The sequence below is a fragment of the Benincasa hispida genome, chromosome 3, assembly GCF_027475165.1.
Source record: "Benincasa hispida cultivar pf3 chromosome 3, pf3_genome.v1.1, whole genome shotgun sequence".
In the NCBI taxonomy this organism is placed as follows: domain Eukaryota; kingdom Viridiplantae; phylum Streptophyta; class Magnoliopsida; order Cucurbitales; family Cucurbitaceae; genus Benincasa; species Benincasa hispida.
The window spans coordinates 34,801,091-34,817,631 of NC_143480.1; the positions used below are offsets into that span (position 1 = coordinate 34,801,091).

The following is a 16,541-nucleotide window of genomic DNA, read 5'->3' on the forward strand; positions in this document are numbered from 1 at the left end:
AATTGTTTATTGTGATGCCTTGCAACAAATTTATCATCGCATTCATCTAATTTTGTAATGATGTGATAGCACCATTACTTGCATTACCTTCTTTGGGTTTTGCTCTTTGATCGCTTTCTTGCCAATCTTCGTGATTTTTCGAGATGGATCAAGAATGTTCTTTATTTCATCATATGTTTTGTCCAGCAGACCTCCTGCTGCTGCCACATTGGCAGCTATCTGCGATGCAGAATTGAGTCTATAATAGAAAATCTCCATTTGGAGACAATCCGGCAATCCATTGTGTGGGAAGTCACGTACTAGTCTTTTGAATCTCACCCATGCGTCACTGAGCGATTCATCTTCTTCTTGTTCAAAATTGGTGATCAATTTCCTCCTTCTGGCATTCTCTGTGTGAGGGAAATACTTCTTCATAAACTTTTCCACAACTTGCTCCCATGAATTTATCTCTCCTGGTTTGGAGAGTAAGCCTATTTTCTTGCTTTTCGCATAGTGAAAATGGAAATAATGTAAGTCAAACCTCTTCTGGGGAAATATTAGGAAACACAAAAGTGTTACAAATTTCAATGAAGCTTCGTTGATGTACGTGCAGATCTTCACCACGTCGTCCTCCGAATTGTCCTGCTATTTGTATCATTTGTAACATTCCTGGCTTCATCTCGAACCTTGATCCATCCAATGTTGGACTCATGATTCCTGGGGAGAAACCATACAAGTTTTTTTATGCATAGTCCCAGATGGGTCTATTGCTATCATTTTCCAATAGGATAAGATTTGTCATTATGTTGTTTTCACTTGCTACTCGTTCCTCAGGTTATTCAGCCATTCTGTGAACTCTTCCTTGTCGTTTACGTTTGTTTTTCTGTCTTTTGTGAAAGGTTCTTTCAATCTCTAGGTCGTAGTTGGGCTCAGGAGTGTGTCTTTCGCTCATGTGACGCTTGCTTCTTCCTTTACAGATGGAATGGCAATGCAACAAAGGTCGAAAGCTGCAAAGATCGAAGAGGTTTGATGTTAGTGCAATCTATATCGTAGTCTCCGGCAACGGCACCAAAAACTTGATGCGTTAGTTTATCATGCAATGATGTGTGGATGCGATGATCATACAAGTTTTCCTAACAAAGCCTAAGTATAAGCCTTTTTAGGTTCCTGGTAAGTCCAGGGTCGAACACAGGGACTACTAAATAGATATGCGACGGACTCTCTAATTCTATTGCAGTAGTGATAAAAAAATGTAGATGGTGTTGAGTTAGACTTTCCTATACGATGAAGGGGTTGAGAAGAATTTTAGCTAACATTTCTCAAGATTGTGTACAAGTCATGCGATCATGCTATACATAAATATTAGTACTACATTTCTCAATGCATAATGCCACATTTCCTATTTCTATGATGCATGCGATGTGTATGGAAAGCAGCAGATAGAACTTATTTATAAGTACTCTTGCTTATGCGATCTATCCGACTTTCTCAAGCCTAGATTCTATCTTTAGACTACTCTCTCAAGTACTTCCAAATGATGAATGGCGCATACATGAGACAAGATGAAAGCATAAAATGCATAGCTTAAATCATGCTAGCTACATAATTCTCAACCCATTCACAAATTTAGTTACTCCTGCATGGTGTGGACAGACTGAACATAAATCGAAATGAAGTTTCCATTTTTACAAATAAAGTGTTGAGTACAAAACAACAAATAGAATGAGAAATAATAAGTCAGGTAACCAATGTCTTGCTTTCCGTGGCCTTTTACACTGTTCTTTATCACTTCAACTCTGTTTCAGTTTGCGGACTCTTGCTCTCACAAGGTTTGGGCTTCTCTCCTTTGTATTGTTTTCCGGCAGTCTCTCGATCTATTCGGAAAGTGATTTCACTCGGCTTCGCCTCGTCTCCTTGCTCTATCCATCCATCTTCGTATTCGTCCCTTTCTCTCTCTCTAGTAGCATTGAGTGTTTATAGATTTCAAGGTGAAGCAGCTCTTCTTACTAATGATTGCAAAGATGGGTAGCATTAATTTCCCTACTCTGTTGCGCCGTCTGAAAGTCACCGAAAGTTCAATGTACTTGCAATAGTATGGTTTTTAACGGCTTGTCAACTAAAATTCGAAATTGACCGTTATCAGCTTTACGTCCCATCATGATTTATTATGTTGTCGCCTTGATGCGAGGTCTTTATGCGATCAGTTTTGAGAAACTTCTCACTATCGCAAGACTTATGATCGCAAATTCAAGCGCGTTGTCCCTTTGTGCCCTTGGATCGCGATTTCATATACGCCATCGCATTGTACCTGCAAATAGGCAAATTAACTGCTTTTATGCGATGAGCATTAGTGATCACAATTCCTTTTAGTTTGGCGCTTTCAAACATAATATTGCCTATTTTACCATCGCTTTCTCTCATTGTTTTACTAATTTAGCTGTAATAACTTGTGTTTCTACCAGTTATCAATCACCGACTCCACTATTTAGGCGGAGTACGTAGCGGCTTGCGAAGCTGCTAAGGAGATCGTCTGGCTCAGGAAGTTCTTGACAGAACTGGAAGTTGTTCCAGATATGTCTAGGCCCATTACCCTCGATTGTGATAATAGTGGGGCAGTGGCGAACTCCAAGGACCAGTGATGTAAATTAGGGGACGTAATATTATGCAATGCATGTCTTAGGTTATGCGTTGGTTCTCATGCGTCGGTGGTCATGCGTTGGAATGGAAAGTATGCGTTAATCTCATATGCAATGACCATGCGTTCCTATCACAAGTTTTCTTATGCACTCGCCAAGTATAACGAGAACGCAAGTTTCTCGGGAGATCCGAGGTTGAACTCAGGGACTTGTAGCTAAATGTTATGCGGTAGTGATCACTTGTAGAAATACAAGTTATTTATACCATCTTATATATAATATGCGGCAAAAAGAAGGAAAAAGTTGCGTCGAACATATAGAAATTGGCTTAGAAACGAAAAATTTGTCGAGTGTCGAAAACACACCCATTAACCCCATTACGATGGCAAAAAGGGATGTCCAAGTCTTTGTTTTGCAGGAAACAGTTCATCGCATGCAACAACCGCTCGAGGACAAAGAAAGAGAAATGCATTCGCACCGAATACGACGGTCGATCGTGGACAGAAAGATCAACGCATTAGCACCACATGTGGCAATCGATCCTGGACAAAAAGTTCAACGCATTTGCATCGCATGCGGCGATCCATCCTGGAAAAAAAGATCAACGCATTTACACCGCATGCGACAATCGATCGTAGATGAAAAGAGTGACGCATTTACGGGGATGTCTGAAATTGTACAGCTTTTCTGTTGTACGATCTGACAAATTGAATGTGGAGTAGAGCGGACATTTCCACCAAACCATGGCAGGAAAAAGCAGCTTTTCAAAGCGGGACCACTGACGAAGGAGGTGCTAAGGTCTATAAATAACTATATCAATTCCAAAGAAAGAAGGCTGGTCTGAAGAGACATTTAGAGAAAATCCGGGAGAAAGACGAGACAAGTCTGAAAGGGAAGTCTCGGGAGCGAGAAATTCATTCACATTCCCGAAGAGAAGCTCTGTGCAAAGATCATTTCTGCTTGAAAAACCAGCCTGAGAAGGAAGTTTTCCACCACACTTCTCCTACACGCCGACAAACAAATCGTCTCCGATCGAGATCCGTGTCAAGACATTGACACGCTTTCCTTATTTGTTCTCACTTTCTATTCATCAACTGTGTTCATTTATAATCTTTCATTCATCCATCAGTAACAAACGCTTTATCGTTATCTTTTAATATCATTATTATATTCATCGTCATCTCTCTGTTCTTCACCATACATTCATCGTCCATTTCTTTCACTATGTGTAACTAATCCCCCATGGTAAGGGGGAAGGATTAAGCGAGTAAGTTAATCCATGTTGAAGAAATTAGTTGAGTTTAGCGAACGCATGCTCAACGGCATCTTCACATGTGAGAACAGAAGTAAAGATGTTAATCCACCTCTCGAAAGAAGGTTGGAAGAATGCGTTAACTAAAGCAAGAAATATTTTCAGAGATGGAAACAATCTTGCTTTCGCAACGTTCATCCCTAGTTCACCGTAGACATATGGGAACACGGCCAATCACTGAGAGGTGTAAGCCAAGGGAAACTGGAACCTTAGTTGCGTCCTCAACAGGATTGACGAACTTGCGATGTCCTTTCCCCCAACCCATTCTCTTTCTGACACATTTCACAAGACTTGCCATCGCATTCCATCAGATACTTGCACATCTTCACAGACAGTCATTTATTTGTTTATTTATTTGTTTATTTATTTATTTGTTATCGCATTTTATACTGTCACCGCATTTTATTTTATTATCGCATTTTACTTTTCCAATATAATTCATTATTATTTCGTTTTCAGTCGCATATATCACATTAGTATTGGATTAATCATCGTAATCCCCATGTTCGACCTCAGATCACTCTGAGAAACTTACACTGGAATTATACTTGATTCCAGTGCAAGAAAACTTGTGACATGCACGTACTACATGAACGCATACTACGAGCGCATCTAAGCAGCATCGCATACATTACTTTAAAACGTAGTATCGCATTTATTATCGATAAGCATGATTCATCACCATATACACATCATCCACACGTCATCATCCATAACCACTACACCATCAATCCATTTCCCATCGTTGCGGCGGCATTACATTGCATTACGTTACGTTCCGTTTGCCACAATTTCCATTTCAACAGGTAGTGTGTTTGCGGCGAAGAAATAAAAGATGTTGAGGGTTATGAGCTATGAACTACTCCTACTCCTAACTAACAGATTAAGTGGTGGAAGTATGAATGAGAGGTAGAGACGCGGCAACTGTTAACGCGTAGTAAAATGCATGAAAAAATAGATGAAAAGGTGAAGATGTCTTCACTGCAACACTAAGCTTAATCGCAAGGGCAACCCCAGCCAACGCAAGCTATGCGATCATGCTATACAGACTTAACATAAATGCATGTGATGTATATGCGATAGTGTCAAGAAGCCTATTTCTAAGCCTCTATATCTTGCTCACGTGCTCTCACACCTAAGGAAGATGACCGCATACCACCATATCCTACTTAAAGGGTGCATACGCTGTGTAGTAGCAAACGGAGCTTATTCCTAAGTTTCCCATTCTTGCTTATGTGATCCAATCCGCTCTCTTGAGTCTTAGATTTGGTTTTTAGACTACTCTCCCAAGTATGCCTAAATGATGAATGATACGCTCATAAAACAAGGTAATCGCATAAACTTGGCTGACGTGAGATTATTCCTATCTCTAGTGAACACTTGCTTACATTGCTTAATGCAATCAACCACTAACCCTCTCGAGAAGTTAGCTGCTGCTGATTCTACTCATAGACAAGTAATCTGTTTGCTTATAGACAAACGTTGCTACAGCTTCACACTAAGCAAATAAGGTTTTCTCACAACACTCGTGCAACGCACACCTCCTGGTGGTTTGCTACATGCTTCATATTCATATGTCACATGATTAAGTATACGATACTCTAACAATCTTACTCAGTAATGCAATGAAAGTAAAGGATGCTAAGTAAATGAAGATGGAGATGTAATCGAAGGAAAATATAGATATGCATTGATCACAAATTGTATTAATTCCTTAAGCCAAAATGTAATACAATACAAGGATGGAAGAGATATAGAGGGCCAGATGGAAGCAATGTCTTACTTCCATCAGATGTGTGTCAAGGCTGCCGGTGATGACATGGATGGGCGGTGGAGTCGACTCTCTCGAGCTCTAACTCTGACGAAGGCTTCGGTCGTCACTCAAAATGGTTAAGGCGATGAAGAACTCTCAAGCTATCTTCTCACGCTTTCGTCTGGATCAATTGAAGTTCTGCTCAATGGCTTCTATTTATAGAGCTTGATCGCCGACAGCATTAATAGACCTGCTCTAAATCTGACACTCGCGGCGTGATGGTCCTTTTCTGAATCTCTGCTGCTAACGGCGTGGTAGGTGAAATGTCAACATCATCTTTGTGATAATCCCAATGTATGCGTTCATGCTTGCATTCCACCAACCTTGCGATCACCCTTCTATTATGGTTATCATTCTGATAGTCGCATCTTCTATGCAATAGACACATTCGCTTGATAGCCACAACTTCTATGCAATGAACGATTCGCTTGATAGTCACAACTTCTATGCGATGGACGCATTCACTCGACAGTCGCAACACCCATACAACTGGCGTATGCGATCATCGAATGCGATCGTCTCTGTGATGGAGAGAGATCTCTCGCATGCGGTCATCCTTGTGATAGCCTGGCTTTCGCGCATGTGATCGCTTTCTGTGGTTGCTACAAAAATAAACAATTGAACGCATAATAGTGGGTTAGCCAAGATTCTTAATTTCGATCGACGTAAACTCGTTTTCTCATGAATTTCTAATATAATCGTCGCATATTCTACTTAACAGTCCTCATAATTCTAAATAAAAGGCCTATAATGACGTGCATTTCTGCCCGTCATCACACCCTCAAACTTAGAATCATGCTTTTCCTCAAACATGCTTTATGCTCAAGAAATTTAATATTCACCCTCTGGCTTTCCTTTTCGATGACCAGCCTCTCAGAATATAATTTACCCATACCTCTAACCATGGCAGCAACGCTCTCCTCCACTTCAATTACTTCTTCAAAGAGATCTTTTCTAAGCTTAAATCCAACAAGCCTCTGCTCAAAAACTTTTTACTCATTCACCGCAACTTTGCGTTTAGCTTTTAACAATGTGTTCGTTCAAAACAATTCAAAGCCTTGCGATTGGTTATTGGAATGCGGCGTTAAACCTGGTTACGCTCTTCGTTTTGGCTTGCCTCCACGTGTGTCATGCGGACAGCCAACTTCGGTTGCGTGCCATATTCAACTCAACTCTTGTCTTAGCTTAATTTGGCTTGTTCCAGACAGAGGAGTTGCGCTTATGCGTTGATCTTGGTCACTTACTTTCGTTTTCGCTTGCCCCCACGTGTGTAATTCGGACATCCAACTACGGATAAGTGCCTTTCACAACTTAACTCTTATCAACATGGTTTTCCCCATTGCTTTGACAGAGGAGTTTTTATTTCCGAACATCTTTTTATCGCATCGCAATGTAGTGAACGCATTTTTCCGGAACCGCTACCACCCCCAAACTTAGAGGTTGGCAGCGCTCTCGCCGCAAAGCTAAAGACAAACTCAACAGGAATGCAGTAACAAATGTTTGAACAAAGGTTTGCGCATAATAAAGCTTAGACTGTCAAATTTTGAAGAAGCTATTAAAAGTAGGATGAGCTTTGCAATGTCTAGTTAGCGGATGTAGTAAATTATATGTACCATCATAGATGCATCGCAAAGGAAAGCAATCGGACAAAGAGAATTTCAAAAGGATAAAGCATACAAGATAACAAGAAAAGAACCTCGAGTAAAATAACACTTGTGATCATGCTTCAGAATTCATATGGTCGAAGCCATGCGTTGAATGATGAAGAGGATCCTTCCGTTGTAACTGCGCACCGAGGAGAATTATTGTCGCACCTACAAGGAGCAAACAAACACAACCAAGGAAGCAACCGCATATCCAAAATAACAATAAAAATAAACTAATTAAGAAAGTAAGGTAAAGATAGAGTAGAAGACATCCCTGGAGAAATTGGAGTAAGGTCATCGCAAGGAGTCTCCATACAGGAGATTACTCTCAACTACTTAGGTCAAGAAGCTAGCCCTGACCATTGGAACTTCCGGCAATTGGGCGCAGGCTGTTCACCATGTGCTTAGAACTACCTTCAGCTCATGCGATTGATTGCCCTTCTATCTTTAGGCCAATACTGGCTTTCGGCGTATCGCCTACACTTTAATATTGTTTGCAACTTGGTCGAACAAGCTACAATACTCCCAAGGTAAAAAGGTTGCCTGCGAAAACACAAAACTCAACAAACTATCAGCTTCCAAGTCCCCGGCAACGGTGCCAAAAACTTGATGACGTAAATTAAGGAACCCAATATTATGTGATGCATGTCTTAGGTTATGCGTTGGTTCTCATGCATTGGTGGCATGCGTTGGAATGGAAAGTATGCATTAATCTCATATGCAATGACCATGCATTCCTGTCACAAGTTTTCTTGTGCTCTCGCCAAGTATAACGAGAACGCAAGTTTCTCGGGTGATCCGAGGTCGAACTCAAGGACTTGTAGCTAAATGTTAAACGGTAGTGTGTTTGCGACGAAGAAATAAAATAATGTTGACGGTTATGAGCTATGAACTACTCCTACTCCTAACTAATAGATTAAACGGTGGAAATATGAATGAGAGGTAGAGACGCGGAAACTGTTAACACGTAGTAAAATGCATGGAAAAATAGATGAAAAGGCAAGGATGTCTTCACTACAACACTAAGCTTGATCGCAAGGGCAACCCCAGCCAACGCAAGCTATGCGATCATGCTATACACACTTGACGTAGACGCATGTGATGTATATGCGATAGCGTCGAGAAGCCTATTTCTAAGCCTCTATATCCCGCTCACGTGCTCTCACACCTAAGCAAGATGACCGCATACCACCATATCCTACTTAAAGGGTGCATACCCTGTGTAGTAGCAAATGGAGCTTATTCCTAAGCTCCCCATTCTTGCTTATACGATCCAATCCACTTTCTCGAGTTTTAGATTTGGTTTTTAGACTACTCTCCCAAGTATGCCTAAATGATGAATGATGCGCTCATAAGACAAGGTAATCGCATAAACCTGGCTGACATAAGATTATTTTTATCTCTAGTGAACACTTGCTTACATTGTTTAATGTGATCAATCACTTATCCTCTCGGGCAGTTAGTTGTTGTTGATTCTACTCATAGACAAGCAATCTGTCTGCTTATAGACAAGTGTTGCTACAGCTTCACACTAAGCAAATAAAGTTTTCTCACAACACTCGCGCAACGCACACCTCCCGGTGGTTTGCTACATGCTTCATATTCCTATGTCACATGATTAAGTATGTGATACTCTAACAATCTTACTCAGTAATGCAATGAAAATAAAGGATGCTAAGTAAATGAAGATGGAGATGGAATCGAAGGAAAATATAGATATGCATTGATCACAAAATGTATTAATTTCTTAAGCCAAAGTGTAATACAATACAAGGATAGAAGAGATATGGAGGGCCAGATGGAAGCAATGTCTTGCTTCCATCAGATGTGTGTCAAGGCTGCCGGTGGTACCATGGATGGGCGGTGGAGTCGACTCTCTCCAGCTCTAACTCCAGCGAAGGCTCCGGTCATCGCTCAGAATGGTTAAGGAGATGAAGAACTCTCAAGCTATCTTCTCACACTTTCGTTTGGATCACAAGGATCCGCCCTACGGCAGGGAACCTCAGGCGGAAAACCCTAGATGAATTGAAGTTCTGCGCAACGGCTTCTATTTATAGAGTTTGATCGTCGATAGCATTAATAGACCTGCTCTGAATCTAACACTCACGGCGTGATGGTCCTTTTCTGAATCTCTGCTGCTAACGGCATGGTAGGTGAAATGTCAACATCATCTTTGTGATAATCCCAATGTATGTGTTCACGCTTGCATTCCACCAACCTTGAGATCGCCCTTCTATTATGGTTATCATTCTTACAACCGCATCTTCTATGTGATGGACGTATTCGCTTGACAACCACTTCTTCTATGCGATGGACACATTCGCTTGACAGTCGCAACTTCTATGCGATGGACGCATTCGCTCGACAGCCACAACACCCATACGACTGGCGTATGCGATCACCGCATGCCATCGTCTCCGTGATAGAGAGAGATCCCCCGCATGCGATCATCCTTGCGATAGCCTGGCTTCCGCGCATGCGATCTCTTTCTGCGGTTACTACAAAAATAAATAATTGAATGCATAATAATGCATAATAGTGGGTTAGCCGAGATTCTTAATGTTGATCGACGTAAACTCGTTTTCTCATGAATTCCTAATATAATCGCCGCATATTCTACTTAACAACACTCATAATTTTAAATAAAAGGCCTATAATTACGTTCATTTCTGCCCGTCATCAAGAGCCTAGGAGTCACAAGTGTGGGAAACACATAGAGCGGAAGAATCATCTGATCTGTGAGATAGTACATCGAGGGGATGTGATTGTCATGAAGATCGCTTCAGAACACAATTTTTTTGACCCATTTACAAAAGCTCTCACGGCTACAGTGTTTGAGGGTCACCTTCAGAGCATGGGTCTACATGATCGCCCATAGCTAGACTAAGGAAAGTGGGAGATTTTTTTGTACTGGGCTTTTATGCCCTAGTTTATTGTTTTGTACTAGTTTTATGTACACCCCACTTCACTTTAGGACAAGTGGAAGATTGTTGGGGTTGATGCTTTAAAGTCTCGTGTCCTGTAGTTTGTAAACAGTTTGTATGAACGCTTGTGTTGTATAGTATATGATATTTACTTCACACCTTGATTTTTCTCAGTTGTATGTTTTATTTGCTTTACCACAAACCAATAAACATAAAACCCCTGGTTATCTATATGTAACTTAAGCATGTATGTGGTGACATACAAGTGAATCATGTCTTGAGTAATGTTACGGATGCGGTCCGCTTTGTGGAATGGTCATAAGTGTTGTGACTTTTCACAGATGGTCTGATCCTGATCATTCGTGTAAGGGACATACGAGCAAGGGCATCCTATACAAAGAGTTTGTATAAGACCTAACCACGAAGTGTTAACATCTCGTTATATAACACCGTCCATGACAGAGACTTCACTTCATTGGGATGACCATAGGTAACATGACCTCAATTCTGAGTGAGTTAAGAACACCTGCCATTGAGGGCGATCTTTTGATTTGTATGGGTACGAGTGGCAGGTCATCGATTCAAACCTACCATTTTGGAGATTCGTCTGATTTGGGAGCTAGGAACTCAGCTACACAAGATGGAATTCATTCCTTCCCCAAGGTAGAGGCAAGTAGATAGATAGCTCCCTTAAGAGCTGATTCCAGGGCTTGAACGATGTGGCGCCACATACCTTCTCTTGGCTTGAGAGATGTTCACACATAGTTGGACTATGTTGTATTGTTCATTAGAGGAATCAGTGGTATTTAAGGAGTGAGATGTAACTACAGTGGCAAAATGGTAAATTGGCTCAGTTGTACTTACCAGCATCTATGAAGGGTCGTCGTACTCATGATTGGTTATATCCGATGGACACAGAAATATTTCTGTGGTAAAAAGAGCTCAGTTGTTGGTCTTTAGTGGAATGCCTGGCAGTTAATAGATGGTGGATCTCATGGCTAAAGAGTTTAGTTAGCTATTCACGTATCGTTGAGCTTCGAGCCACAGATCCATAAGGTCCCCTAGATAGCTTGGATAAAGTTAAGAATCAGTGTTTAGGTCAGTTTGAAATGTTCAAATTGACAAAAGGGAATTCGATTATATATGATATAATTGAATGGTTAATTATATATGATATAATTGGCTAAATGTATGAGATACATTATTTTTGGATGAAATTAGATATAAATATTATTTATATCAAGTGGAGGAGAAATTACTATAGTAGATATATGATATCAAACTATAGGATAGGAATATAATATGGTTATATTTATTTATTATTAAATTGGTTAATTATGAGATAATTGGTCAAAATACTCTCCTCAATCGTGCGTTAGTGCAAGAAGCTGTATTTGGTTATGGTAACCGAAGAATAAGATGAAAATTTGTTTCATTTTGCAAAAGTTCAAAAAACTCGCAATAGCTGTGAAAACGTCTTGATCGCTTACCTGAGAGCCTATACGATAGAGTCTCATCATCTAAACGATTGCACACCCGTGTCTAAACGATCGCACGTCTTTCTCTAAACGATCGCTTAGCTTTCCTAAATGATCGTCTAGCATGACGTGTTTTCTAAACGATCGTATACCTATTACTAGACGATCGCTTAGTAAAACCTACATGATTATGTAGCTTTGTCTAAAGGATAAGCACTCTGCTATACGATAGTTGTCTCCCCCACTTACTTATCGTCTACACGATCAGCCTTTCCTTCTATCTCTACCAAATTCACCAAAGACCACACTTTGCATTCTCACTTCGAGAACACCAAGGGCTCCAACTGGTGGTGTTGTCCCCACATCTTACTTGTCCGTGCTTGTTCGTGTTGTTGCCATTCATGTAGATGATCGTGCTGTCGTAGCCGACTGATTTGTTGGGCGATAGAGTTTGTAGAGGTTATTCCACTGCGTTGAGTTCGAGTTTGAAGAGAGTCTTCAACTGGTATGAGAACTCATTCCCTTGTATTTTATTTATTAAAACATGTCGTTATTTAGTGTTAAATTGCATAACTATCTGTTAGAATGTATGTGTTGTATTTCGGTCACAATAAAATCGGAAAGATCCGATCGCGCTCATGGATGCTCTTCATTAAGAGTTCCTTCAATGTGGAGACATAAGAGTGGATCAAGTTAGAGTAGATAGCCAAAACAGTCTATAGTATACAGATAAGGCTGGGTATCTTATTCACAAGACACTATTGAATGCAGTCCATTTTGTATTTAGTACATGCGATGCGATCCTGAATCGTTCACATGGGACGTCCTATGCAAAGAGTTTGTATAAGACCGGACCAAGAAATAAGTCACTCTTACTTTATAACATTGTTTACTGTTTAAGACTGACTATTTCAAAGCGATGGCCTAGGTAACTTGACCTTAATCCTGAGCTAACTATGACCTCCTATTTATCCGGGATTATCCTTAGATTTGCATAGGTGAGGGTTGGCTCAACAGCGACGACTCAACAAGCCTCTCATTTCAAGGGTAAGACCGGGTTGATAGCTGGGGACATAGGGTGCGACACGAAATTCACTCCTACCCGCTTTTAGGGATAGTGGATTGCCTTTTCCCTTAAGTGCTGACTTCGGGTCTTGAACAAGGGTCCCACCCTCTCATTGGCCCCAAGAGGGACTTGGTTTGGTAATTGGATCATAAACCAATTGTTCATTAGAGGATCAGGGGAATTTAAGGAGCTAGATGTAATCTCGGGGGTAAAACAACATTTGACCCAATCGTTATTATGAACAACCTGTTAAAGGGTTGACTTACTGATTATGGTTATATCCAATGGCCAGAAATATATCTACAGTGAGGGGAGTGCAATTGCTGGGCTTTAGTGGGGTGACCCAATAGTTAACGAATGTTGATTAGTTCGGTTTAAAGAGTTTAGCTAATTAATCTTGGATCGTTGGAGCGCATCATCTATAGGTCCATTAGGTCTCCCTACTAGCTCACAAATGGATTAAACCTTAGAATAGAGTGATGATTTTAATTTGAAACGTTCAAATTCGAATTAAGGGAATTAGTAATTATATGCGATATAATTACACGTTTAATTATCGAATTAAACAAAATTGGAGAATTGGTTAATATTTAAATTTGATTTAAATATTAAATTACATGAGCAAGGATTCATGGTTGTGAAATTGGTGTTTAATTAATTTAATATTTAATATTAAATTAATGGAATTAATTAAATTATTTAATTAGTTATTAATTTTATTTGAAAATTTAATTTTTTAAAATTAATAAAAATTTTAGATTAGTTAAAGAATTAATTCTTATATTTGGTAATAAAGTTAAAAAGAAAATTGTTTTTATTTTGAAAAAAAAAATCAAGATCTTGGATAAACTCACTAAGTGGGATTATCCATCTTACTTAAACACCCATTTCCCACTTAAATCTTGAAGTAGGAGGTGTCTACTTCATGTTATTTTGGATTGCATGTTGAATACTTCAGCTGAGTTAAGGGCATGCAAGACTAAAAATTTCAGAGTTTAGAGGTTGAAGTAGAAGGGTTCTTCTTCCTTGAGCTGGAGAAAAAAATAATAATAATTTAAAAAAAAAAAAACTGAATGTGGGTTCTCCAAAATTGTCCCTAAAATCAGCTTGTTTTGATTCCCATAGTAGGAAAGATCATGTTTCATATTTTGACGGCGAGCCTACGGGCCGCTAGACATACGTGAACTGACAGGTTTACGTTCATGTTATTATCATGTTTGACGGTGTGCCTACAGGCCGCTAGACATGCGTGAGTCAATGGGTTCACGTTCATGTTATTATCAAGTTTGACGGTGTGCCTACGGGCCGCTAGACATGCGTTGGTCGACGGGTTCACGTTCATGTTATTATCATGTTTGACGGTATGCCTACAGGCTGCTAGACATGCATTTCAAGGCAAGATAGTATGTCTTTTGGTTTTTCTTTCAACATCAAAAATCAATGTAGCTATATAAGCCACGATTTATCTTTCTTTGCTCGTGGATGTATAGTCTGATCCCGGTAGTGGGATCACTTACTCAGTATTTTATACTCAACCTTTCTTAATTTATGTTTTTTAGGTAATGATAGGAATAGACCGACGGGTGACGAGAGAGACCTGTGATTGTGTCATATGAGGCATGTAAATCGCTTTCGCTCAGTTTATGTTTTCAAGCTATTTAAGAGTTTTGATTTGAAACTCGATGTTGGTCAAAATTTTATTGGTTTAAGTTATTTTTTTTCTTCATTATTTTAGGGGCACCGAACAAAGGTTTTACTTATTTGTTATTTATTTTGGAAAACTGTCTTTATTATTTTAATGAAATTTATTTTCCTCAATGGTCAAAATGTTTTGAATGTAAGTGTGTAATTATGAGTAACGACCCTTATCAAAGTACTCAAAATGTTGGGTTGTTACAATTGGTATCAGAGCCTAAGTTTTAAGTTCTGTAGACTGACTTACGATGTAAGTCTTGGTTTGTGTCCCTTATGGCTATTCACGGATCATTTGTCCTCGCCAGGTATGTTCTTTCATTAAATATTTTATGGAAGATGTGTTTAAAAGCCTTCATGTCTACGCTTTATGTAGTGACTAATTGTTATTGCTAGTTTAACAACCTGAAAGAAGTTAGTATGAAATGGCTATTTTGTTTTTGTTTCATGGAAAGAAAGAAGGATCATAATAAGGTCATTTGGCGTTAGTTTAATTCATGGAGGGACTGTTAGAAATGGACATATGTTTCTGTTCAGGGTTATTGAAACCTAATAGAACTATGAAGTATTATGCACTTATGACATGAAAGAAATAAATGGATGTATTTGGTTAAGTTATAGAATAAGATAGGTGAATTGGAAATTCACTGAGGAATAATATTAAGTTTTGCATTACGAGAATAAAACTAGTGGTGCTACAAGGAACTTTATTACAAGGCACACATTCTTAATTACGAGATTAAAGTTTCTTTATAAGATAAAAAAGAGGTGAAGAAGAGACTGTAAATTCTATTAAGGATTACTAGATATTAAAGTCAAAATGTTCCAAGAAAAATTTTGAAAGGATTTATAGGTCATGATCACTTTCATGGTATCAAAGTTGGTAGACCGAGTAGTGTATGGTGTTTTGGTTCTTCATGTAACGTGCCTAAAAGGAAGAAGAATTACTAGTTGGAGCATAAAGCGATAACATGAGGAATTGTATACAAGACCTAGGTAAGATGAATTGGTCAAGGAATACTAAGATGGTTGAAATTATAGTTGACTTTAGATGGGAGAAAACGAGTTATTGGATTGAAAATTCTTAAGGTGCTTGGGTTTGAACTATGTGTTTGTCGCTATGAAAAGGTTCAAGTTTAATTAACTATACTAAGAGGAAGGATAAACGTTTTGAAGTTTAAAAGCAATGTTATCTTGTGGGGATATCCTACTAAAGTTCCAAGTTTGGAATGAAATTTTAGATTTTTGGAAAAGGTTATAAAGGGTCACATGTCTTGGTTTAGGGATTATGTTTCACTTTGGAAGTGAAAAGTGCACCTTCAAGTTGTTGGGTTAAGCAAGGATAAATATGAAGAAAAATAAAAGTATTTAAGGAAAGGTTTTATTCATTTGGGGAGATAAATGGAAATTAATATGTTCAAGATTCTCAAATAATTAAGAAATGTTTGGATTTTAAGATATGATATGGGTGGATACAAGGCATGATTTGGTGTAAAATAGGAATCTCTCATTACCATTTGGAACTTTGTACTGCAATATGCAGTGTTCGAAAAAAAATATAGCTTGCTTGGGTTGTTGGATTGTAGACTGTGAAAGGGGATTCGAACAGTCACATGTTTTGGTATAGATATATTTCACTAGGAAAGTGAAAAGGAGCCTCTTGGATTTATTGGTCTTGGAGAAGATAAGGGAAGATGAAAGGATTTGAGAAATATTTTGTTGTTTTGAGATTAAGAACAAAGGTTTTTGGTTTCCAAGATAGGAAATATGTGTTTACGAACCTTTAGAGTTCGTATGAACAATCTCGTTACTATTTGGAACTATGGATCTTTGTATTTGTTGATTGAATGGATATCCTGCCTAAGCTATTAGTCATGGAACACAGTTTTAGCATGAGAATTTGATTAAGCTAGACTATCACGTGTTAGAAGAGTGCTTAGCAATCTTCTTCAAATTATAGTGAAGTCGGAGGAAAATAACGTTTTATGAAAGGAG

At 39.0% G+C, this 16,541-nt stretch overlaps 1 non-coding gene across 1 annotated transcript; it reads left to right on the top strand.

The window, feature by feature from the left end:
* The first annotated feature begins 274 nt into the window (after nucleotides 1-274).
* On the top strand, nucleotides 275-381 carry LOC120074809 (small nucleolar RNA R71). The gene has a single exon (XR_005481091.1). It is a non-coding gene; the product is annotated as a small nucleolar RNA R71 (small nucleolar RNA).
* Nucleotides 382-16,541: the final 16,160 nt, after the last annotated feature.